The 15,481-nt window shown below is 47.4% G+C and overlaps 1 long non-coding RNA gene across 1 annotated transcript; it reads right to left on the bottom strand.

The window, feature by feature from the left end:
• Positions 1 to 12,631: 12,631 nt before the first annotated feature.
• Positions 12,632 to 14,416, bottom strand: LOC108350620 (uncharacterized). Its single transcript, XR_015684756.1, has 3 exons — positions 14,282 to 14,416; positions 13,461 to 13,560; positions 12,632 to 12,696 (listed from the first exon to the last, which is right to left on the bottom strand). It is a non-coding gene; the product is annotated as an uncharacterized LOC108350620 (long non-coding RNA).
• Between the last annotated feature and the right edge of the window lie 1,065 nt (positions 14,417 to 15,481).

Raw genomic sequence — 15,481 nt, 5'->3', positions numbered from 1 at the left:
GGTCACCTGTGTCCACTTCAGGAAAACACTCCTTTACCTGTTTGCCCCAGCAAAATACCATCTAACACAACTGACTTCCCAAAGAATCCTTAAATTTCTACTTCAGAGGATCCAGGTTCAATTCTCAGTTCCTGTTTTGAGTAGGTCACAACTACCTACTCCAATTCGAGGGGATCTGATGACCTCTTCTGGTTTCCTCAGGCACTCACCAACACACATGTACACAAATAAAAATAAAAATAAATCCTTCTTTAATAAAGAAAAGACATTCAGGCAGTAGTGGTACACACAACTTTAATCCCAGCACTTGGGAGAGGGAGGCAGGCAGATCTCTGAGTTCCAGGCCAGCCTGGTCTGTACAGCAAGTTCCAGGACAGCCGGGGCTACAAAGAGAAACCCAGTTTCAAAAATACAGAAAAAGAAAGAAGTAGGAAGACAGCCATACACACACCCATCCTAACCTAAATACAAGCCCTTCCTCCCTAGTGGTGGCGTTGTTTATGTCCTTACTGAAGAGTCTCCCTTCAGGAACCCCTTAAACCCTCCAAGGTAGTGTGGATGAAGATGGTGCCAAAAGGCTCACATGTTTGAATGCCTGGTCCTGAGTTGGTGGAGCTGTTTGGGAAGGATTAGGAGGTGTGGTCTTGTTGGAGGAGGTGTTTCATTTTGGGGGAGGGCTTTGAGGATTCAAAACACTCACTACATTCCCAATGTGCTCTCCTACCTCCTGCTTGTAGTTTGAGCTTCATGCTCTGAGCTGTACTTGCCTCTGTGTCTTTGCTGGGTCATGGACTTAACCCTATGAATCCATAAGCTCAACTAAACACTTCCTTTTATAAGTTGTCTTTGTGGTGAGATTTCGTCACAGCAATGAAAAGTAGATAAGACAAGCCCCCAGCTGACCTGCCTCCCCTGTGTCTTCCTCTACTGTTGTGAAGAACTTCTTAGCTCTCCTCATTGATTCTTAGATACAGCATCCTTCCCAGGCTCTTCTTCTGGGACCAGATCAGAGACAGTCCTTCTCAAGCCTCCTATGGGCTCTAGGTGTGTAATCTTTCCCCACAGAGGAACTAATTGATTTCCTACAGTGTTCCAGAAGCCATGCTGGATGCTTCATATCTGTTATCTTCCCTAATAGAGGAGGAAAGAAACAAGAGTCGGAGAGTATACAACACTTGCTCAGGGCCACACAGTTGATAAACAGTGAATCGGGGACTTGATCCTGGCTTTGGCAGGGATAGCAGCCTAGCACTGCTGTAAAGGGTGAATATTGCTGTAACAGTATATGACTGAGAGTTTGATGGCATATGACCAAGATTTTAATGGTATATGACCAAGAGTTTGATGGTATATGACCAAGAGAGTTTGACGGTATATGACCGAGAGTTTGATGGTATATGACTGAGAGTTTGATGGTATATGACCAAGAGTTTGACAGTATATGACCAAGAGAGTTTGATGGTATATGACCAAGAGTTTGATGGTATATGACTGAGAGTTTGATGGTATATGATTGAGAGTTTGACGGTATATGACCAAGAGTTTGCTGGTATATGACCAAGAGAGTTTGATGGCATATGACCAAGAGTTTGACGGTATATGACTGAGAGTTTGACGGTATATGACCAAGAGAGTTTGTTGGTATATGACCAAGAGAGTTTGATGGTATATGACCGAGAGTTTGACGGTATATGACTGAGAGTTTGATGGTATATGACTGAGAGTTTGATGGTATATGACTGAGAGTTTGGTGGTATATGACTGAGAGTTTGATGGTATATGACCAAGAGAGTTTGATGGTATATGACCAAGAGTTTGACGGTATATGACTGAGAGTTTGATGGTATATGACCAAGAGAGTTTGATGGTATATGACCAAGAGAGTTTGATGGTATATGACCAAGAGAGTTTGATGGCATATGACCAAGAGTTTGACGGTATATGACTGAGAGTTTGACGGTATATGACCAAGAGAGTTTGATGGTATATGACCGAGAGTTTGTTGGTATATGACCAAGAGAGTTTGATGGTATATGACCAAGAGTTTGACGGTATATGACTGAGAGTTTGACAGTATATGACTGAGAGTTTGACAGTATATGACTGAGAGTTTGATGGTATATAACCGAGAGTTTGATGGTATATAACCAAGAGTTTGGCACTGTTGGGAAGTGGGCAAATTAAGATAATCTTCTCAAAGGAGAATGGTTCAAGTTTTGAAGTCTCCAGCATTAGAAAAGAGTGGAGAGGAAGGGTAAGGATGCGAGTCAAAGGGAAGGGTTGTGCTTGTGTGAGCAGGGGCAGCAGTAGCATGTTCCTGTGGCTGTAACACATCCTTCTTGTAATTCTGGTGGAGATACGGGGGGTCAGGATGCAGACCCTGAAAGGATCGGACTGTCAAGGTCAAGGAGACAGGCTTTGTCCTACAGGAAGCTGAACTCCATGGTTGGCTTTAGGGACAAGAAGGACATGCATGTTTCTGTTTAGCGACATGACTCCAGTAGCCAGAATGGAAGACAGATTGGAGAAAAGTCTTGGAGATAAAAGAGGGAAATGTTTAGTGGAAGAGGGTAAGATCCTGCATTAAAGCTAGGGATGGGATAAAGAAGAGTGAGAAATTCAAGAGCCAGAGTGACCTTGGAAAGGAAAACACTGGTCCTGAAGCACTGCACGTAGTCATGAGAGAGGAGAAGGCTGGGATGCTCCCAAGTGTTGGCAGTTAGTTTTGTCTCCTGTCAGAGTAAGAAGACACTTCGAGCATTTGAAACTAGATTCTATTTGGATGCACGAAACTTTCTCCAGGGGGCGCTGTTGAAGAGGCAGTGGACACGGGGTCTCTCCTGGTACTCAGTCAGGTGGGAGGTGAAGTTTTGTACGGAAAACTCTGATTGGCTCTTTGTGATGTCATAGAAACGAGGCTAGAAGCAGTACCCTTGACCGTTAAAATATCGAGGACAACTTAGTCTATTTTTCTCATGTTGAACTCGCTGTGCCAAGTGAGCTTCCAGAACTGCATTCTTTCAAATTGAGTTCTTTGGACTTTTCCTCAAATTCTTTAGGATTGTGAACTTCTTCCTTCATGCCTGGCCTTTATCCACCCCACCCTATCCTTTCAAAAAAAAAAGTGTGAGTGTGTGTGTGTGTGTGTGTGTGTGTGTGTGTGTGTGTGTGTGTGTATGATTTGAGAGCTGCAAACCTCCAAATGGGGAGGTTATATTCTCGAGACAGTGGCATCCATCACCACATTTCCATTATTAAGGAACGCAGCACTGTGCGGGACTGCTTTCGCACCTTATCTGAACCTACCAGCTGTGCCCTAAATTCCAGCCGTGGCGCCTGTCTGCGGGAATTCAGTTGCCTGTGTTTAAAATGAGTGTTAGCATCTATCATTTCCCCACACCAAATGGTCTTGTGTCGGTGGCTGGCAGCGCTAATCTGTCACCAGGGTACTCCACTGCCCGGCTCAATACCTTCTCCGTCACTGTTGTGGTGGGGAGGGACGGGTGGCCCTCAGAATGGGGGAAATGTCACTGTGAGGACAATTGCAACATTTGGGGCTCTTTTATTAAAAAGGAAAAGAAAAAAAAAAAACCGGGAGGGAACCGTCTGTGTCGACTGCCCATTCAGATTTGCCATCCCACTGATCCGGGTAGCAAGAATCCTTCAAGGGCCAGCTCTAGGTTAGAATGGATGTTGGTGAGCTATGGGGGGAGCCCCCCGCAGTTCGAACGCTGTCCGTGGTGCTGACCTGCCTTGGCTGCCTTCATTTCTCAAGGGCAGAAAACACATTCCAAACGTTTGCCCCAAAGAACATTTGAGCCACCCGTGCTGGAGAGTCGATCTCATTTGGGTCTCAGACACCTTTCCTAAAATATAATTTAAAAATCTCATGGACAAGGGTTGGGGATTTAGCTCAATGTAGAGCGCTTGCCTAGCAAGCGCAAGGCCCTGGGTTCGGTCCTCAGCTCCAGAAAAAAAAAAAAATCTCATGGACACTATATTTGAAAGGGAGACAAAAAAAACCCCTAAAAACTCAAATTATGAGCCAGGTGGTAGTGGTACATGCCTTTAATTTCAGACCTCAGTAGTCAGAGGCAGGTAGATCCCTATGAGTTCGAGGCCACCCTGGCCTACAGAGTGAGTTGCAGGACAGCCAGGACTACACAGAGAAACCCTGTCTTGAAAAAAAATGTGAATTTTAGTACCAAAATTAGTGTAGTCTTTTTCTGGGATTTCTCAGACATAGCTAGATGCCATGTTAGTACATATCTGTCACATCTGTAATCTCAGAACTTGGAAGGCTGATGTCACAGGATTGTAAATTCTAGGTCAGCCTGGGTTCCAAAGCAAAAGCGTCTCTGAGAGATAAAATAATCAGCTATAAATCGACTTCAAGAAATGAAACAAAACAACAACAACAACAACGACAACAACAAAAACCCAAGCCTCCTGGAGAAGAGCTGTTTGTCAAAATCTTGAGAGTAGATGGGTGTAATGTGAAGGAGAGGATGGAGACAGTCATAGATGTGGTTGTAGTGGGAAGAGAGGGAGAACCAGAAGAGTCCACATTTGAGTCATCTCCACAACACACAGTTATTAGCTGTCTGGGTTGGTGACAGTTGATACTTTTTCCAAAACTGTTCTCTTCATTTGTAAAGCTGGGTGATGCTATGTAGTCTGTAGCTCGGCGAGCGGGATTAGCGTTAATGGGACAAACGTGCTGTAGTGGAGGCTGAACTGCACGCGCAGACCTCCCTTCGGAGCTAAAGGATTTGTTTCACCAGCTATCAGGGGTGTCCCTGGCAAGAGGAGCCATCAGCCTCTCAGTGCCTGAGGGAGCTACCTCAGCTGAAGAGGGCAGTTTCGCTCTTGGTAACAACACTTCTGGGGTAGCCTGTATTCCTTTCCTGATTACCAAGACAGTGTAAACCCCCTCCATGCCTCCCCCCCAACCCCCAGCAATCCTGCCAGCCCAGAATTGCTCAAAAGCAATCACGGTGCTGCCCAGACCCTGTTTCTTGGTCCCATCTCCACCCTCTCCCTAAGCGTGAAGTCGGACAAGTGCCCTGCACCCTGGTCTCCATCCCCACCGTTACCTTCTCCCATATGCGGATAGAGAGGTTCTTCTGCCTAGAGGGCTTGGGGGTGGCTTCTTCTACTGGGCTGGGCTGTGTGTAGAGTATGTGGCTTGTGTCTTCCTGGCAGTGCTTTGCTCTCTGAAGGTAACCCCTTCCAGGCTCCTCTGCTCAGTGAGCCTGGAAACCAGATTGGCTCCTGGATTAGCATCCTTAGTTTGGTCTGCCCCTCATCTCCAGGCAATAGAGTGGAGCTGACTAGAAAAAGATGCCTGGGTGACTTGGCAAGGTGCTGTCCCATTCCTGACTACCCTGAAACGCCTCTTCATGGGCGTCTTGATTTGTACTAGGTGCACGGGTGGCCGTGGCACAGCTCAGGTACTCCATCTTTAGCCAGAGGTAGCTAAGTGCATGCTGCAGGAGGGCTCTGGGCTCTGGGGATATGGTGTCCAACCTGTCTTGAGAGGCTCCTGGAACAGGTGTATTCACTCATTAAGGCAGCCTTGCAACTGTATTTATGGATCCAGATTTCATGTTGTGCCCTGGGGAGACAACAATGACAAAGAGAGACGTGTTCCCTTCCCTAAGAAGATCATGCCTCAGGGCTTCCCTGCCAGCTGGTCCCTCCCGGGGTTCAGCTCCCTGTGGTTGCCAGGAGACCACGTCCTTCTGAGAGTCACAGTTTCCTCATTTAGACTCAGTATGTGGCACTTGCCCACTCCACATAGCTCTAACCTGACCTTTGAAGGCCTTACCCACCCACCCCTCAGCTTCTTCTTGGTTTCAAATTAGTTTCACGTCCGGTCAGCTTTGAGTTGAGGTAGAGAGGCCAAGGTGTGGGGAGGAAGATGGCTGGGGGGGGGTAGTAAAGGTACCCAAGTAAAGAGCTGACAGGTCCTGCAGGCCTATGACCGCAGCACTGGGTGGCAGAGACAGGCAGATCCAGAAACTGTCTGGACAGCCAGCCAGTCTACCCAAAAGGGCTTGCTTCAGGTTCAGTGAATGGCTTTGTCCCAGAACCCAAGCTGGAGGGCCAGAGAGATAGCTCAGCAGGCAAAGACACTAACCTGACGACCTGAGTTCAATCCCTGAGACCCACATGGTAAAAAGAGAGAACCAACTCCTTCCGATTGTCCTTTGACCTCTATATGCACACCATGGCACATATGTGTACCATCACACACACAAATTCATAGACATGTATACACATGTTCATGTAAATTGGGAAAAAAACTAAGTTGTAAAATGATAGACCAAAACATCTAACATCCACCTCTGTTATTCACATGCGGGCATGTTGGCATACATGCCTACACATACTGGTGCACTTATACCACACACACATGCCAAGGTCACAAGACACGTATGTTCATCCACTAGAATTTCTCCATAGCTAAACGACTCTCACTCTTGACCTTTGCCCAACCTCCAGGCCTAAGCCCATCACGATGTGGAAACTCTCCATAGGATTGTGTTGCTATGCTTGGTACCCCTCACAAGCAGAAAGCCTGCTTCCAACCAAGACTACTGGGGGAAAAGGCATAAAGTGGAGAAGTGGCCAAAGTCATGCAGCTCTCCTGAGGTGCAATTTCTGCTACTGAGTGGAAAGGGAGGGCTGGAGAGATGGCTTAATGGGTAAAAGTGCTTGCCACTCAGGTGTGAGGACCAGAGTTTGGATCCCCAGCACCAACATAAATGCTAGGTGTGCCTGTAATCCTAGTTTACTGGAGACAAGGATGGGATTCCCGGAGCAAGCTGGCTACCTGGACTAGCTGTAGAGTTGCACTCTGGGTTCAAGTAAGATGGCCTACCTCAATGCATAGTGTATCTGCACACGCAGAGAGGACCGCAGACGTGCAAATGTAAGCACACACATACATATACTGCCGAACTCTCTCTCTGTCTCTCTCACACATGAGCACACACACACACACACACACACACACACACACACCACACTCACCACACACCACACACACGTTAGTAAAGTGAGAGAGACTGGTAGATGTAAATACGTATGTGAGAAGGATAGAAGAGAAGAACAGAGGGAGGAAGATTGAAAGGTAAACAGGGGTGAGGGAGGCAGAGGAAGTGAGAGCAGGGAGTGGGAGGGAGGGAGTGAGAGGGAGGGGGGGAGGGGAGAAGGAGGTAAGATAGAAAGGGGGGTCTGGCCTCTGACATACTTTTGCTTTCCTAACACATTTCTCTTCTCTTTCATCTGACCTTAGAAGAGTCTATTTGTGTTGAGATTTTAAATTGAGAAATTTCCCCCCACACACACTTTTTTTTTTCAAAAACATCTCCATGCTGTTAGACTGGCTCTAGATTAATTTCTATTCACGCCAATGGCTTCAGTATTTATTCTCCTCCAAAATCACTGAGTTGGAAGGGACGGAGTGAAAGTCATTTGGCTTAGTGTCTATTTGCTTTCTGAGCCTGAGCCCAAGAGTGGGGTTCGGGGGGAGCAGATGCTGCTGTGAGCAGGAAGGGTGATCGCTAGAGCCTGACTCCTGCCCAAATCCTGCGAGCAGGGCACTGGTGGACAGGCCAGAAACACGAGCCCCTGGGACTCAGTCAGTCAGCATTCCGGATTGATTTTGAAGCTTCTAGTAAACTCAGTGCCAGTGTCGCCAAGAAGTCCAATCTGGGTCTGAGGATCCAGCTGACTTCACCACTGAATGCCTACAGAACCCAACACCATCCCTTTGTTCTCCAAATCTCATTGGCTCTCCTCTGCAACATGAGGTCAGCAAAGATTCCAGTGCTATCATGAGGGAGGGGGGATGCACCAAGGAGGTGACATTCCAGGCAGAGTGTGATGTAGTGTTTGGGTGTTGAGTAAATAGAGATCCTGCACAGGTGCAGGACTCCTGCAAGCGGAAGAGACACAAAGGGGGCTCTGGAAACAGGGACACTTACACTCAAATGTGTTAATTCTCTCCCCAACGTGTGCCTGCCTGTGCCACCTCAGCCCAGCAGACTTACTTCTCTGAGCCCATATTTATGAGCATTCCCAGCAGAGATGATATGGTGGCACTTCCTAGGGTCGTGAGGGAAGAGTAAATCAGAATAGACATGCATGGGGCTCAACATGTTGCCTGGTGTACAGTAAGAGCTCAATGGGTGATCATTAGCAACAAAGCATTAGGTAGGCACTCTCAAAGCAGAGAAATAAAGAGGCCCAAAGGGGCACAAAGGACAGAGACAGGAACGGAAGGGACGGGCTGAGTAGAACACTGGGCCTGGAAACTTCAGAGTAGTGGTAGGAGCTGAGCTGCAGATGAGGGCAGAGAAGCACCTCACAGACCTTGACCTTTCTCTGAAAAAGGGAAAAGCCACTGGGGGTTTGAGCAAGAGAAGAGCATCATCTTGTGATGATTAAAACTGCTAACTTGACAGGACCTAGAGTCCCCTAGGAAAAGGACTTTTGGTTATGGCTATGAGGGATTATCTAGATGAGGTTAGCTCTGGACAGGCTTGTGAGGGATTATCTAATTAAATTAATTGAGGTGGAGTCTTAGTTTCCTTCCTAGTTGCTATGACAACTTAAGGGAGAAAGAACTTATTTGGTTTATAGTTCCAGGTTATAGTCCATCATTGTAGAGATGTCAAGGTGACAGGAACTTGAAGCAGCTGGTCACATCCTCAATCCAAGAGCAAAGAGAGAGAATGAATGAAGCATGCTAGCGCTCTGTTTATTGTCTTCCTTCTAGCATTTAGAATTCCCAGCCTAGGGATTGGTGCCACCCACAGTAGGTAGATTTCCCCACCTCAGTTAACATAATCAAGATAATCCCCACAGACCAACCTGACCTGGGCAATTCCTCCTGGAGCCTGTCTTCCCAGGTGTTTCTAAATTGTGTTACCTTGACAGTCTAAACCAGCCATCACAGGAAGAACCTGTGGGCAGCACCATTCTCTAAACTAGGATCTGGTACTGAATAAAAAGGAGACAGCAAACTAAAAAACAAATCTGTCCCCCTTAAGTTGGCATGTATCTTGTCGTAACCATGATACAGAGTAACCATGTACTAGGACAGCCTAGTTTTCGGAGCTCAGAAGGAAGGCATGAGTGAACAGATGTTGATAAATGAATGGAAAACAAACCCAGGCTCCTATAGGGAAGGGCTTGCCTGGAGCTTGTGGCGAGGCCTCCAGAGAAATAAGATAGAATCCCAGCTTCTCTCTTTTCTTCTCTTGTCCCAAACAAGTCCCAGAGTCCTGATGCCATGTGATCATGCCCCAAGTGCTACACACAGAACAGCCAGGATAACCAGAACTAAGCAAGTACTGGGCAGGCTGGCTAGTGTGTGATGTAGCTGGGTGGCTTCCCTGGCCCCTTCTCCTTCCCCTCAACCCCATCCTTCTCTCCTCTTACTCCTCACCTCCTCTTCCTCTTCTTTTTCCTCAAGCACAGACCCAGCTAGAAATGACTGAGTAAGGACCAGATTGAGGACCAAGGCTAGTACCATGAAAGTCCTTCCCAGCCCCTCCTGACAACACCTAAACTATGGTGGCATCAGTCAAGAAAGACATGATCAGGCAATGCCAATCCCAGTTAGGGTGGGTGGGATCTAAGGAATAACAAGGCCTTGAACTAGAAAGAGAACATGGAATAGCCCAGCCAGAGGTCCTGAGGCTCCAGGCCCTTTTTCGGTTGCCCTCTTGTTCCCTCAGTTATGGCCCCGTGAATCCCACAAAGGAGTGGGTGAAGTCAACCCATGTCGCACGCTGTGGAAGCATTGTCCTGCCCACACTCTCATAATCCCCGTCTCCCCAGCTCTACCCTCTGCTCTATTACCTCAGTACAGCAAGCTTCCTGAGTACTTCCCCACCTCGGGCCCTTCTGTGTGCTGGCCCCCGCTCTTCACCGCCTGTCTCTATGGAGATTCTCTCCCTGACGACTCCATCCAAGTCTTCCATCATTCTCTCTCTGAAGCTTGTTCATTTCCTTTATAGCTCCTAGCGTTGTTTGAAACTCAGTTAATTGGTTTGATTCATGCCTATCTCTCTCTCTCTCAAGACTTAGTCCAGCAAGGGAGTTTAGGCCTAATGAGTTGAGTCAAGTTTTCTGTGTAGAAGATATCCAGTAAATATTTATAGGAAGACATGGATGGAGGAAAAAAAGAATGGGAAAGGAAGGAAAAAGAGGAGGAAGGAAAAGAGGGAGGGAGGGGGGAAAGAAGGAAGAGGGGAAGGGAAGAAAAGATGAGTCTGAGAATAGAGAAGAGGGTAGGAAAGAGAGAGACCCTGACACAAGGGTCTGCCCAGTCACAAACCTAGAGAGGAAGTTCCTGACCCAAAATACTATATCCACTAGGAAGACGTGATACACACCCAGACCTAGATCCCGGCTTAGTGGCACATGCCTAGCATCCCAGCAGTCAGAGAGCTGAGGCAGAAGAATTAAAAGTTTGAAGTTTGGGGTAAAGAGATGACTCAGCGGTTAAGAGCACTGACCGCTCTTTCAGAGGTCCTGAGTTCAAATCCCAGCAACCACACGGTGGCTCACAACCATCTGTAATGAGATCTGATGCCCTCTTCTGGTGTGTCTGAAGGCAGCTACAGTGTACTTACATAAAACAAACAAACAAACAAACAAATAAATAAATAAATAAAAGTTTGAGGTTTGAGGCCAGTCTGGGCTTCGTATGGAGATACTGCTTCAAAAACAACAGCACAAGCTTATCAGGTCTTTTTCTACTTCCTGTCCTGCCCTCCAGACTAAACACAGCTGAGCACGTGCAAATGCTCCAGCAGCAGAACAGGACTTCGACTTTGAAGGTGCCAGAGCTCCCTCCAAACCCCCAGGGGTAATCCAAACAGCAAGTGGCTTCTTTGCTTTTCCAGGTGTATGTGTTAGTCTCTCCCCTGAAACATATGCCCGACTGTATTTTTTTCGGATAAAGAACATCGTTCTCTATGTCTATGTGCATCACTTGCTTATCCACTCCATGTCAAGTTGGCAAGCACATCTCAGCAGCTCCATTCCACTCATCTTCACTGCCGTCTGCTCTTCCTTCCTCCTCCCTCCCTCTCTCACTCCCTCCCTCCTTTCTTTCCTTGCTCCCTCTCTTCCTTCCTTTCTAGTAGAGTCCTGTTTTATTCAGTATATTCAATATATTCCCTACCGTTGCTGTCAAGATTTACATTGGCCCGGGTCTTGAGTCCCCTTAAATCTAGATCCTATGTTCCTGTCATAGAAAATGGTATCTAGGGCTAGAAAGATGGCTCACTGGTTAAGAGCACTGACCTCTCTTCCAGAGGTCCTGAGTTCAAATCCCAGCAACCACATGGTGGCTCACAACCATCTGTAATGGGATCTGATGCTCTCTTTTGGTGTGTCTGAAGACAGCTACAGTGTACTTATATAGAATAAATAAATAAAACTTTTTAAAAAAGAAATAAAAGAAAAGGAAATGGTATCTAAAACCCCGATATTTGGGCAGGTGAGATGGCTCAGCAAATAAAGGCACTGATGACCTGAGTTCAACTCCAGGAACCATGTAAAAATGGAGAGATTCATGCTACAAAGTTGCCTTTTTAAAAATTTATTTTATGTATAGGAGTACACCGTAGCTGTCTTCAGACACAGCAGAAGAGGGCATCAGATCTCATTACAGATGGTTGTGAGCCACCATGTGGTTGCTGGGATTTGAACTCAGGACCTCTGGAAGAGAGGTCAGTGCTCTTAACCACTGAGCCATCTCTCCAGCCCACAAAGTTTTCTATTGGTCTTCACATGTGTGCCAAGGTACGCCATTCTCTCTCTCTCTCTCTCTCTCTCTCTCTCTCTCTCTCTCTCTCTCCCTCCCTCCCTCTCTCCCTCCCTCTGTCTCTCTCTCTCTCTTTCATACACACACACACACACACACACACACACACACACACACACACACACGTGCCTGATTCTTTTTAAAATAATCCACCAGCATTGGGTACATAGGATTATGCTTATGAGTTGGTATGGTCATTTGTAAGCTAGCTCTCTAAGCAGACGGGAAATGGATGCATAAATGCATGTGCACCTAGAACACACTTCCCTCTACCCACTGGCTCATATACACCCCTAGTTCCAATCAAGCACACTTCTAGCTTGGCAGAGCAGCCCCTATGGCCCCATATCTAGTTTGCTCAGCTCCCTTCTGCACTAGCGACCCTCAGCCGCTGCCTCCTGGGCCCTGCTGCTGCTGGCTCTGCACCCACACCGCTGCAGGCTTGGGTTTCTTTGCCTCCTTAAGCTTTGCCACTAGTGAGTTCTTCAAAGAAGGGAAGAGAAGGAGGAACAGGAAGAGGAGAAAAGGAAGAGCCCTTCCTTCTCTCATGAGCTCACTCCAGCCTCAACCCCTCATCAGCCCAACAACATGTTGCCTTGACCAAAATCAGCAACGATTATGCTGCCCAAGTTCCCATTGTCCTGTCTCCCCGCAGGACTGCCAGCCTCCCCATCACGACCTTCCGGGTTCCCCACTTGAAATGCGACTCTAAGCCTCTGCTGCAAGACTACCCAAGATGCTTTGCCAGACAGAATCCGGATGCTCAGTTAAATTTGAGTGTCAGGTAAACATCATGACGATTTTATTGTAAGTGTGTCCTAGGGGATGTCAGGGATGTACTTGCACTAAAAAAGAAAAGGAAAAGAAAAAAACACAGTAAGATTTTTGTTATTCTTTATCTGAAATCCAAATTTAACCTGTCACTTTATCTGGGGAATTTGACGCTCGTGTTTCCACGGCTCCCGTCTTAGCTGAGTTCTTGCCTCTGGCCTGTGGCTCTGATCTGTCACACCTCTACCTTGATGTCTTCCCCCTTTCTTCCTTAGTGATGCAGCTACAGCCGCCCTGACCTCCCTAAAAGGCCAGCCCCACCCCATCACTGCTGTCAGGATCTGGGCACATTTCTTTCAGAAGTAGTAGCTGCCACTGACGACCCAGTTCCTCTTTTCTCCTGTGGGTCTTGGGCCCCTTTTTCTGATTTATTTTCCTCCTTGGGCCTTGGTATCTTCTAATATATGATCCTCAGATGTTCTTCAACTTAGGTCGATGGTGCCACTCCCATAATAATTAATACCAATAATTAATAATAATAATAATAACCCATCTTATTTCAGAAGTGCATTCTCCCTTAGACTACAGAACTCCCCGCCTTGAGTGTGATTCACTGACCTACGATTGGCTATCACAAGACAATGCCGTGTTACCTCTGCTGAACTGGGTGTGTGTGGGGAAGGGGAAGGGCAGATTAAAATTCAGTAAACTAGTTAAAAGTAAAATCTGGAGGCTGGGGAGATGACTCGGTGGACAAGGTGTTTGCATTGCTAGCACAGGGACCAGAATTCAGATCCCAAAAACTCATGTAAGAAACCAGGTTGGGTATTGCAGTCACCTGTAATCCCAGGACTCGGATAGGCCAGGACAGGAGTCTCCTGGAGTGAATTGGCCGACTAGATTAGCCAACCTCCTGTTTCCACGGCTCCTGTGTGACCCTGCCTCAAAAATAAAAGTGTAGAGCAACAGAGTTAAGACACAGGAAATCCAACTTCAGGCCTTCACACGTGCGTATGTGATGCAGGTGTGAATACGCATACGAACCCATACATATATACGTGTTCAAATATTAGATAAATAAATAAATCCTTAAACCAAAAATGAATTCTCTACCCAGTTCTATTGGATTGTATCACTTTAGTCTGTCTATAAAGTGGGAAAGGGGCAGCCGGGCCCTGGTAAGTGTGGTTGTTTGTGTTTATCCTCCGGTCATCCCTTCCTTTGATCAGAATGAGGCTCGCTCAAAGGTTGGAGCTATCGTCTGCCTTGCTCACTGCCTCACATACAGAGAGCCTGGCCCAGAGAAGCAGCTCAATCAACACGGAGAACAAATAGCTTTTCATCTTCCATCTGTCCAGCGCAAATATGTCCCCGATCACGGACACGCTGCCGTGAGCCCACGAATTAACAGTTTTAAAGCTGTCTGTGGAGTAGTGTGGGCGGAAAGGGCAGCTTTGGCTGCGGTCCTCCTAGTGGCAACTTCTGGAATTACAGGCATAGTGCTGCCAAGTATGAATCAGTTAGCGGGGACCAAGCCCAGCCAGGCCTTTTTAAGACGGCAAACAAAACCGGGACTCCTGAACTAGCTTCTAAAGAGCCCAGCAGTTACCACATGACTCGGAGAGCCAAACCTCCGAAGTGCTCACTTCACGCCCTTACTTTCTCCTGTACTTGCTCGCCGCTGGTTTTGAATTCTGTCTTGCTGTCTGCCTAGGCCTTCATTATCCTCTGCTTGCCATGGAGGGCTAAGTTAAAGTGTCAAGAGCAATGTCATTTACAGCCTCCTGTTGCTAAGCAACGGACCCAGGTGAGTCCTTGAACTTCCTTCTTAGCAGCTGAAGTGCATCGGGTAGAGCGATTGGGGGCCCGGGCTGAGCTATGTTACCACCTGGGACTAGCTGGAGGCCTAGTGGCCCTGTCTCTCTTGGGGCTGACCCAGGGCTCTGTCCTCAGTCCCCTTAGTTAAACAGCACTGCTCAATCCTCCTCAGTATCTGCCCCAGGATGTGCCTTCCTGGGGGGGTGAGGGGGGATCTGCTCTGCCTTCTAAAGCCCCTAGGCTGGAGAGAGAGAGAGAGAGAGAGAGAGAGAGAGAGAGAGAGAGAGAGAGAGAGAGAGAGAGAGAGAGAGAGAGCGCGCGCGCAAAATAGGACATCAGGATTCAGGTGGGCTCCCACTGCCTTCAGGGAAAATCTCTGGAGAAGACTATGGTTTGCACTGATGGCCAGGAGCTGGCCTAAGACAGTTTGTGTGTGTTGGGGGATGGGAAGACCCAGGAATGCAACAGTCTAGGAGTCAGGAAAGCCTGATTCCTCTGCTTCACTGCTCCTCACTCTCACAAGAGTGGGAGGGTCTTCGAGAGGCCCTCCCCCCCCCCATGGCCTTAGGGACACAGGACTGGGGATTAAGGCTATAGGAGTTCCTTAAATATAGCACAAGGCATGAGCCCAAATGTTCCCTGGATTTGGGTGTTTCAGGGTCAAACTTTCATTTGAATAGTTTTAGTGTCATTAGTATTCAAATACCAAACAAAGCAAGTTGTTTTGGCTTTTTAGTCAGGATCTCACGTTTGAAGCCTGGGCTGGAACTCACTACAAGGCTAAGGATGGCTTGGACTCCATCTTCGTGCTTCTCCCTCCTAAGACCTAGGACCATGGCAGTGTCCTACTATCCCAGGCTGCTGAAAAGTTGCTTTTAAAGATTTTTTTTTTAAAAATGTGTGGGGGGTGTGTGTGTGTGTGTGTGTGTGTACCAGGTGTTCTCAGAGGCCAGAAGAAGGTTTCAGGACATCTGAAACTGCAGCTATGAGCAGTTGTGAGGCACTGAGAACCAAACTTGGATTTCCTGATGTCTGAGTCAT

The sequence above is a fragment of the Rattus norvegicus genome, chromosome 3, assembly GCF_021556685.1.
Source record: "Rattus norvegicus strain SHRSP/BbbUtx chromosome 3, alternate assembly SHRSP_T2T, whole genome shotgun sequence".
Lineage (NCBI taxonomy): Eukaryota > Metazoa > Chordata > Mammalia > Rodentia > Muridae > Rattus > Rattus norvegicus.
Note: the sequence above shows the minus strand (reverse complement) of the source record. Positions and strands in the feature narration are given on the sequence as shown.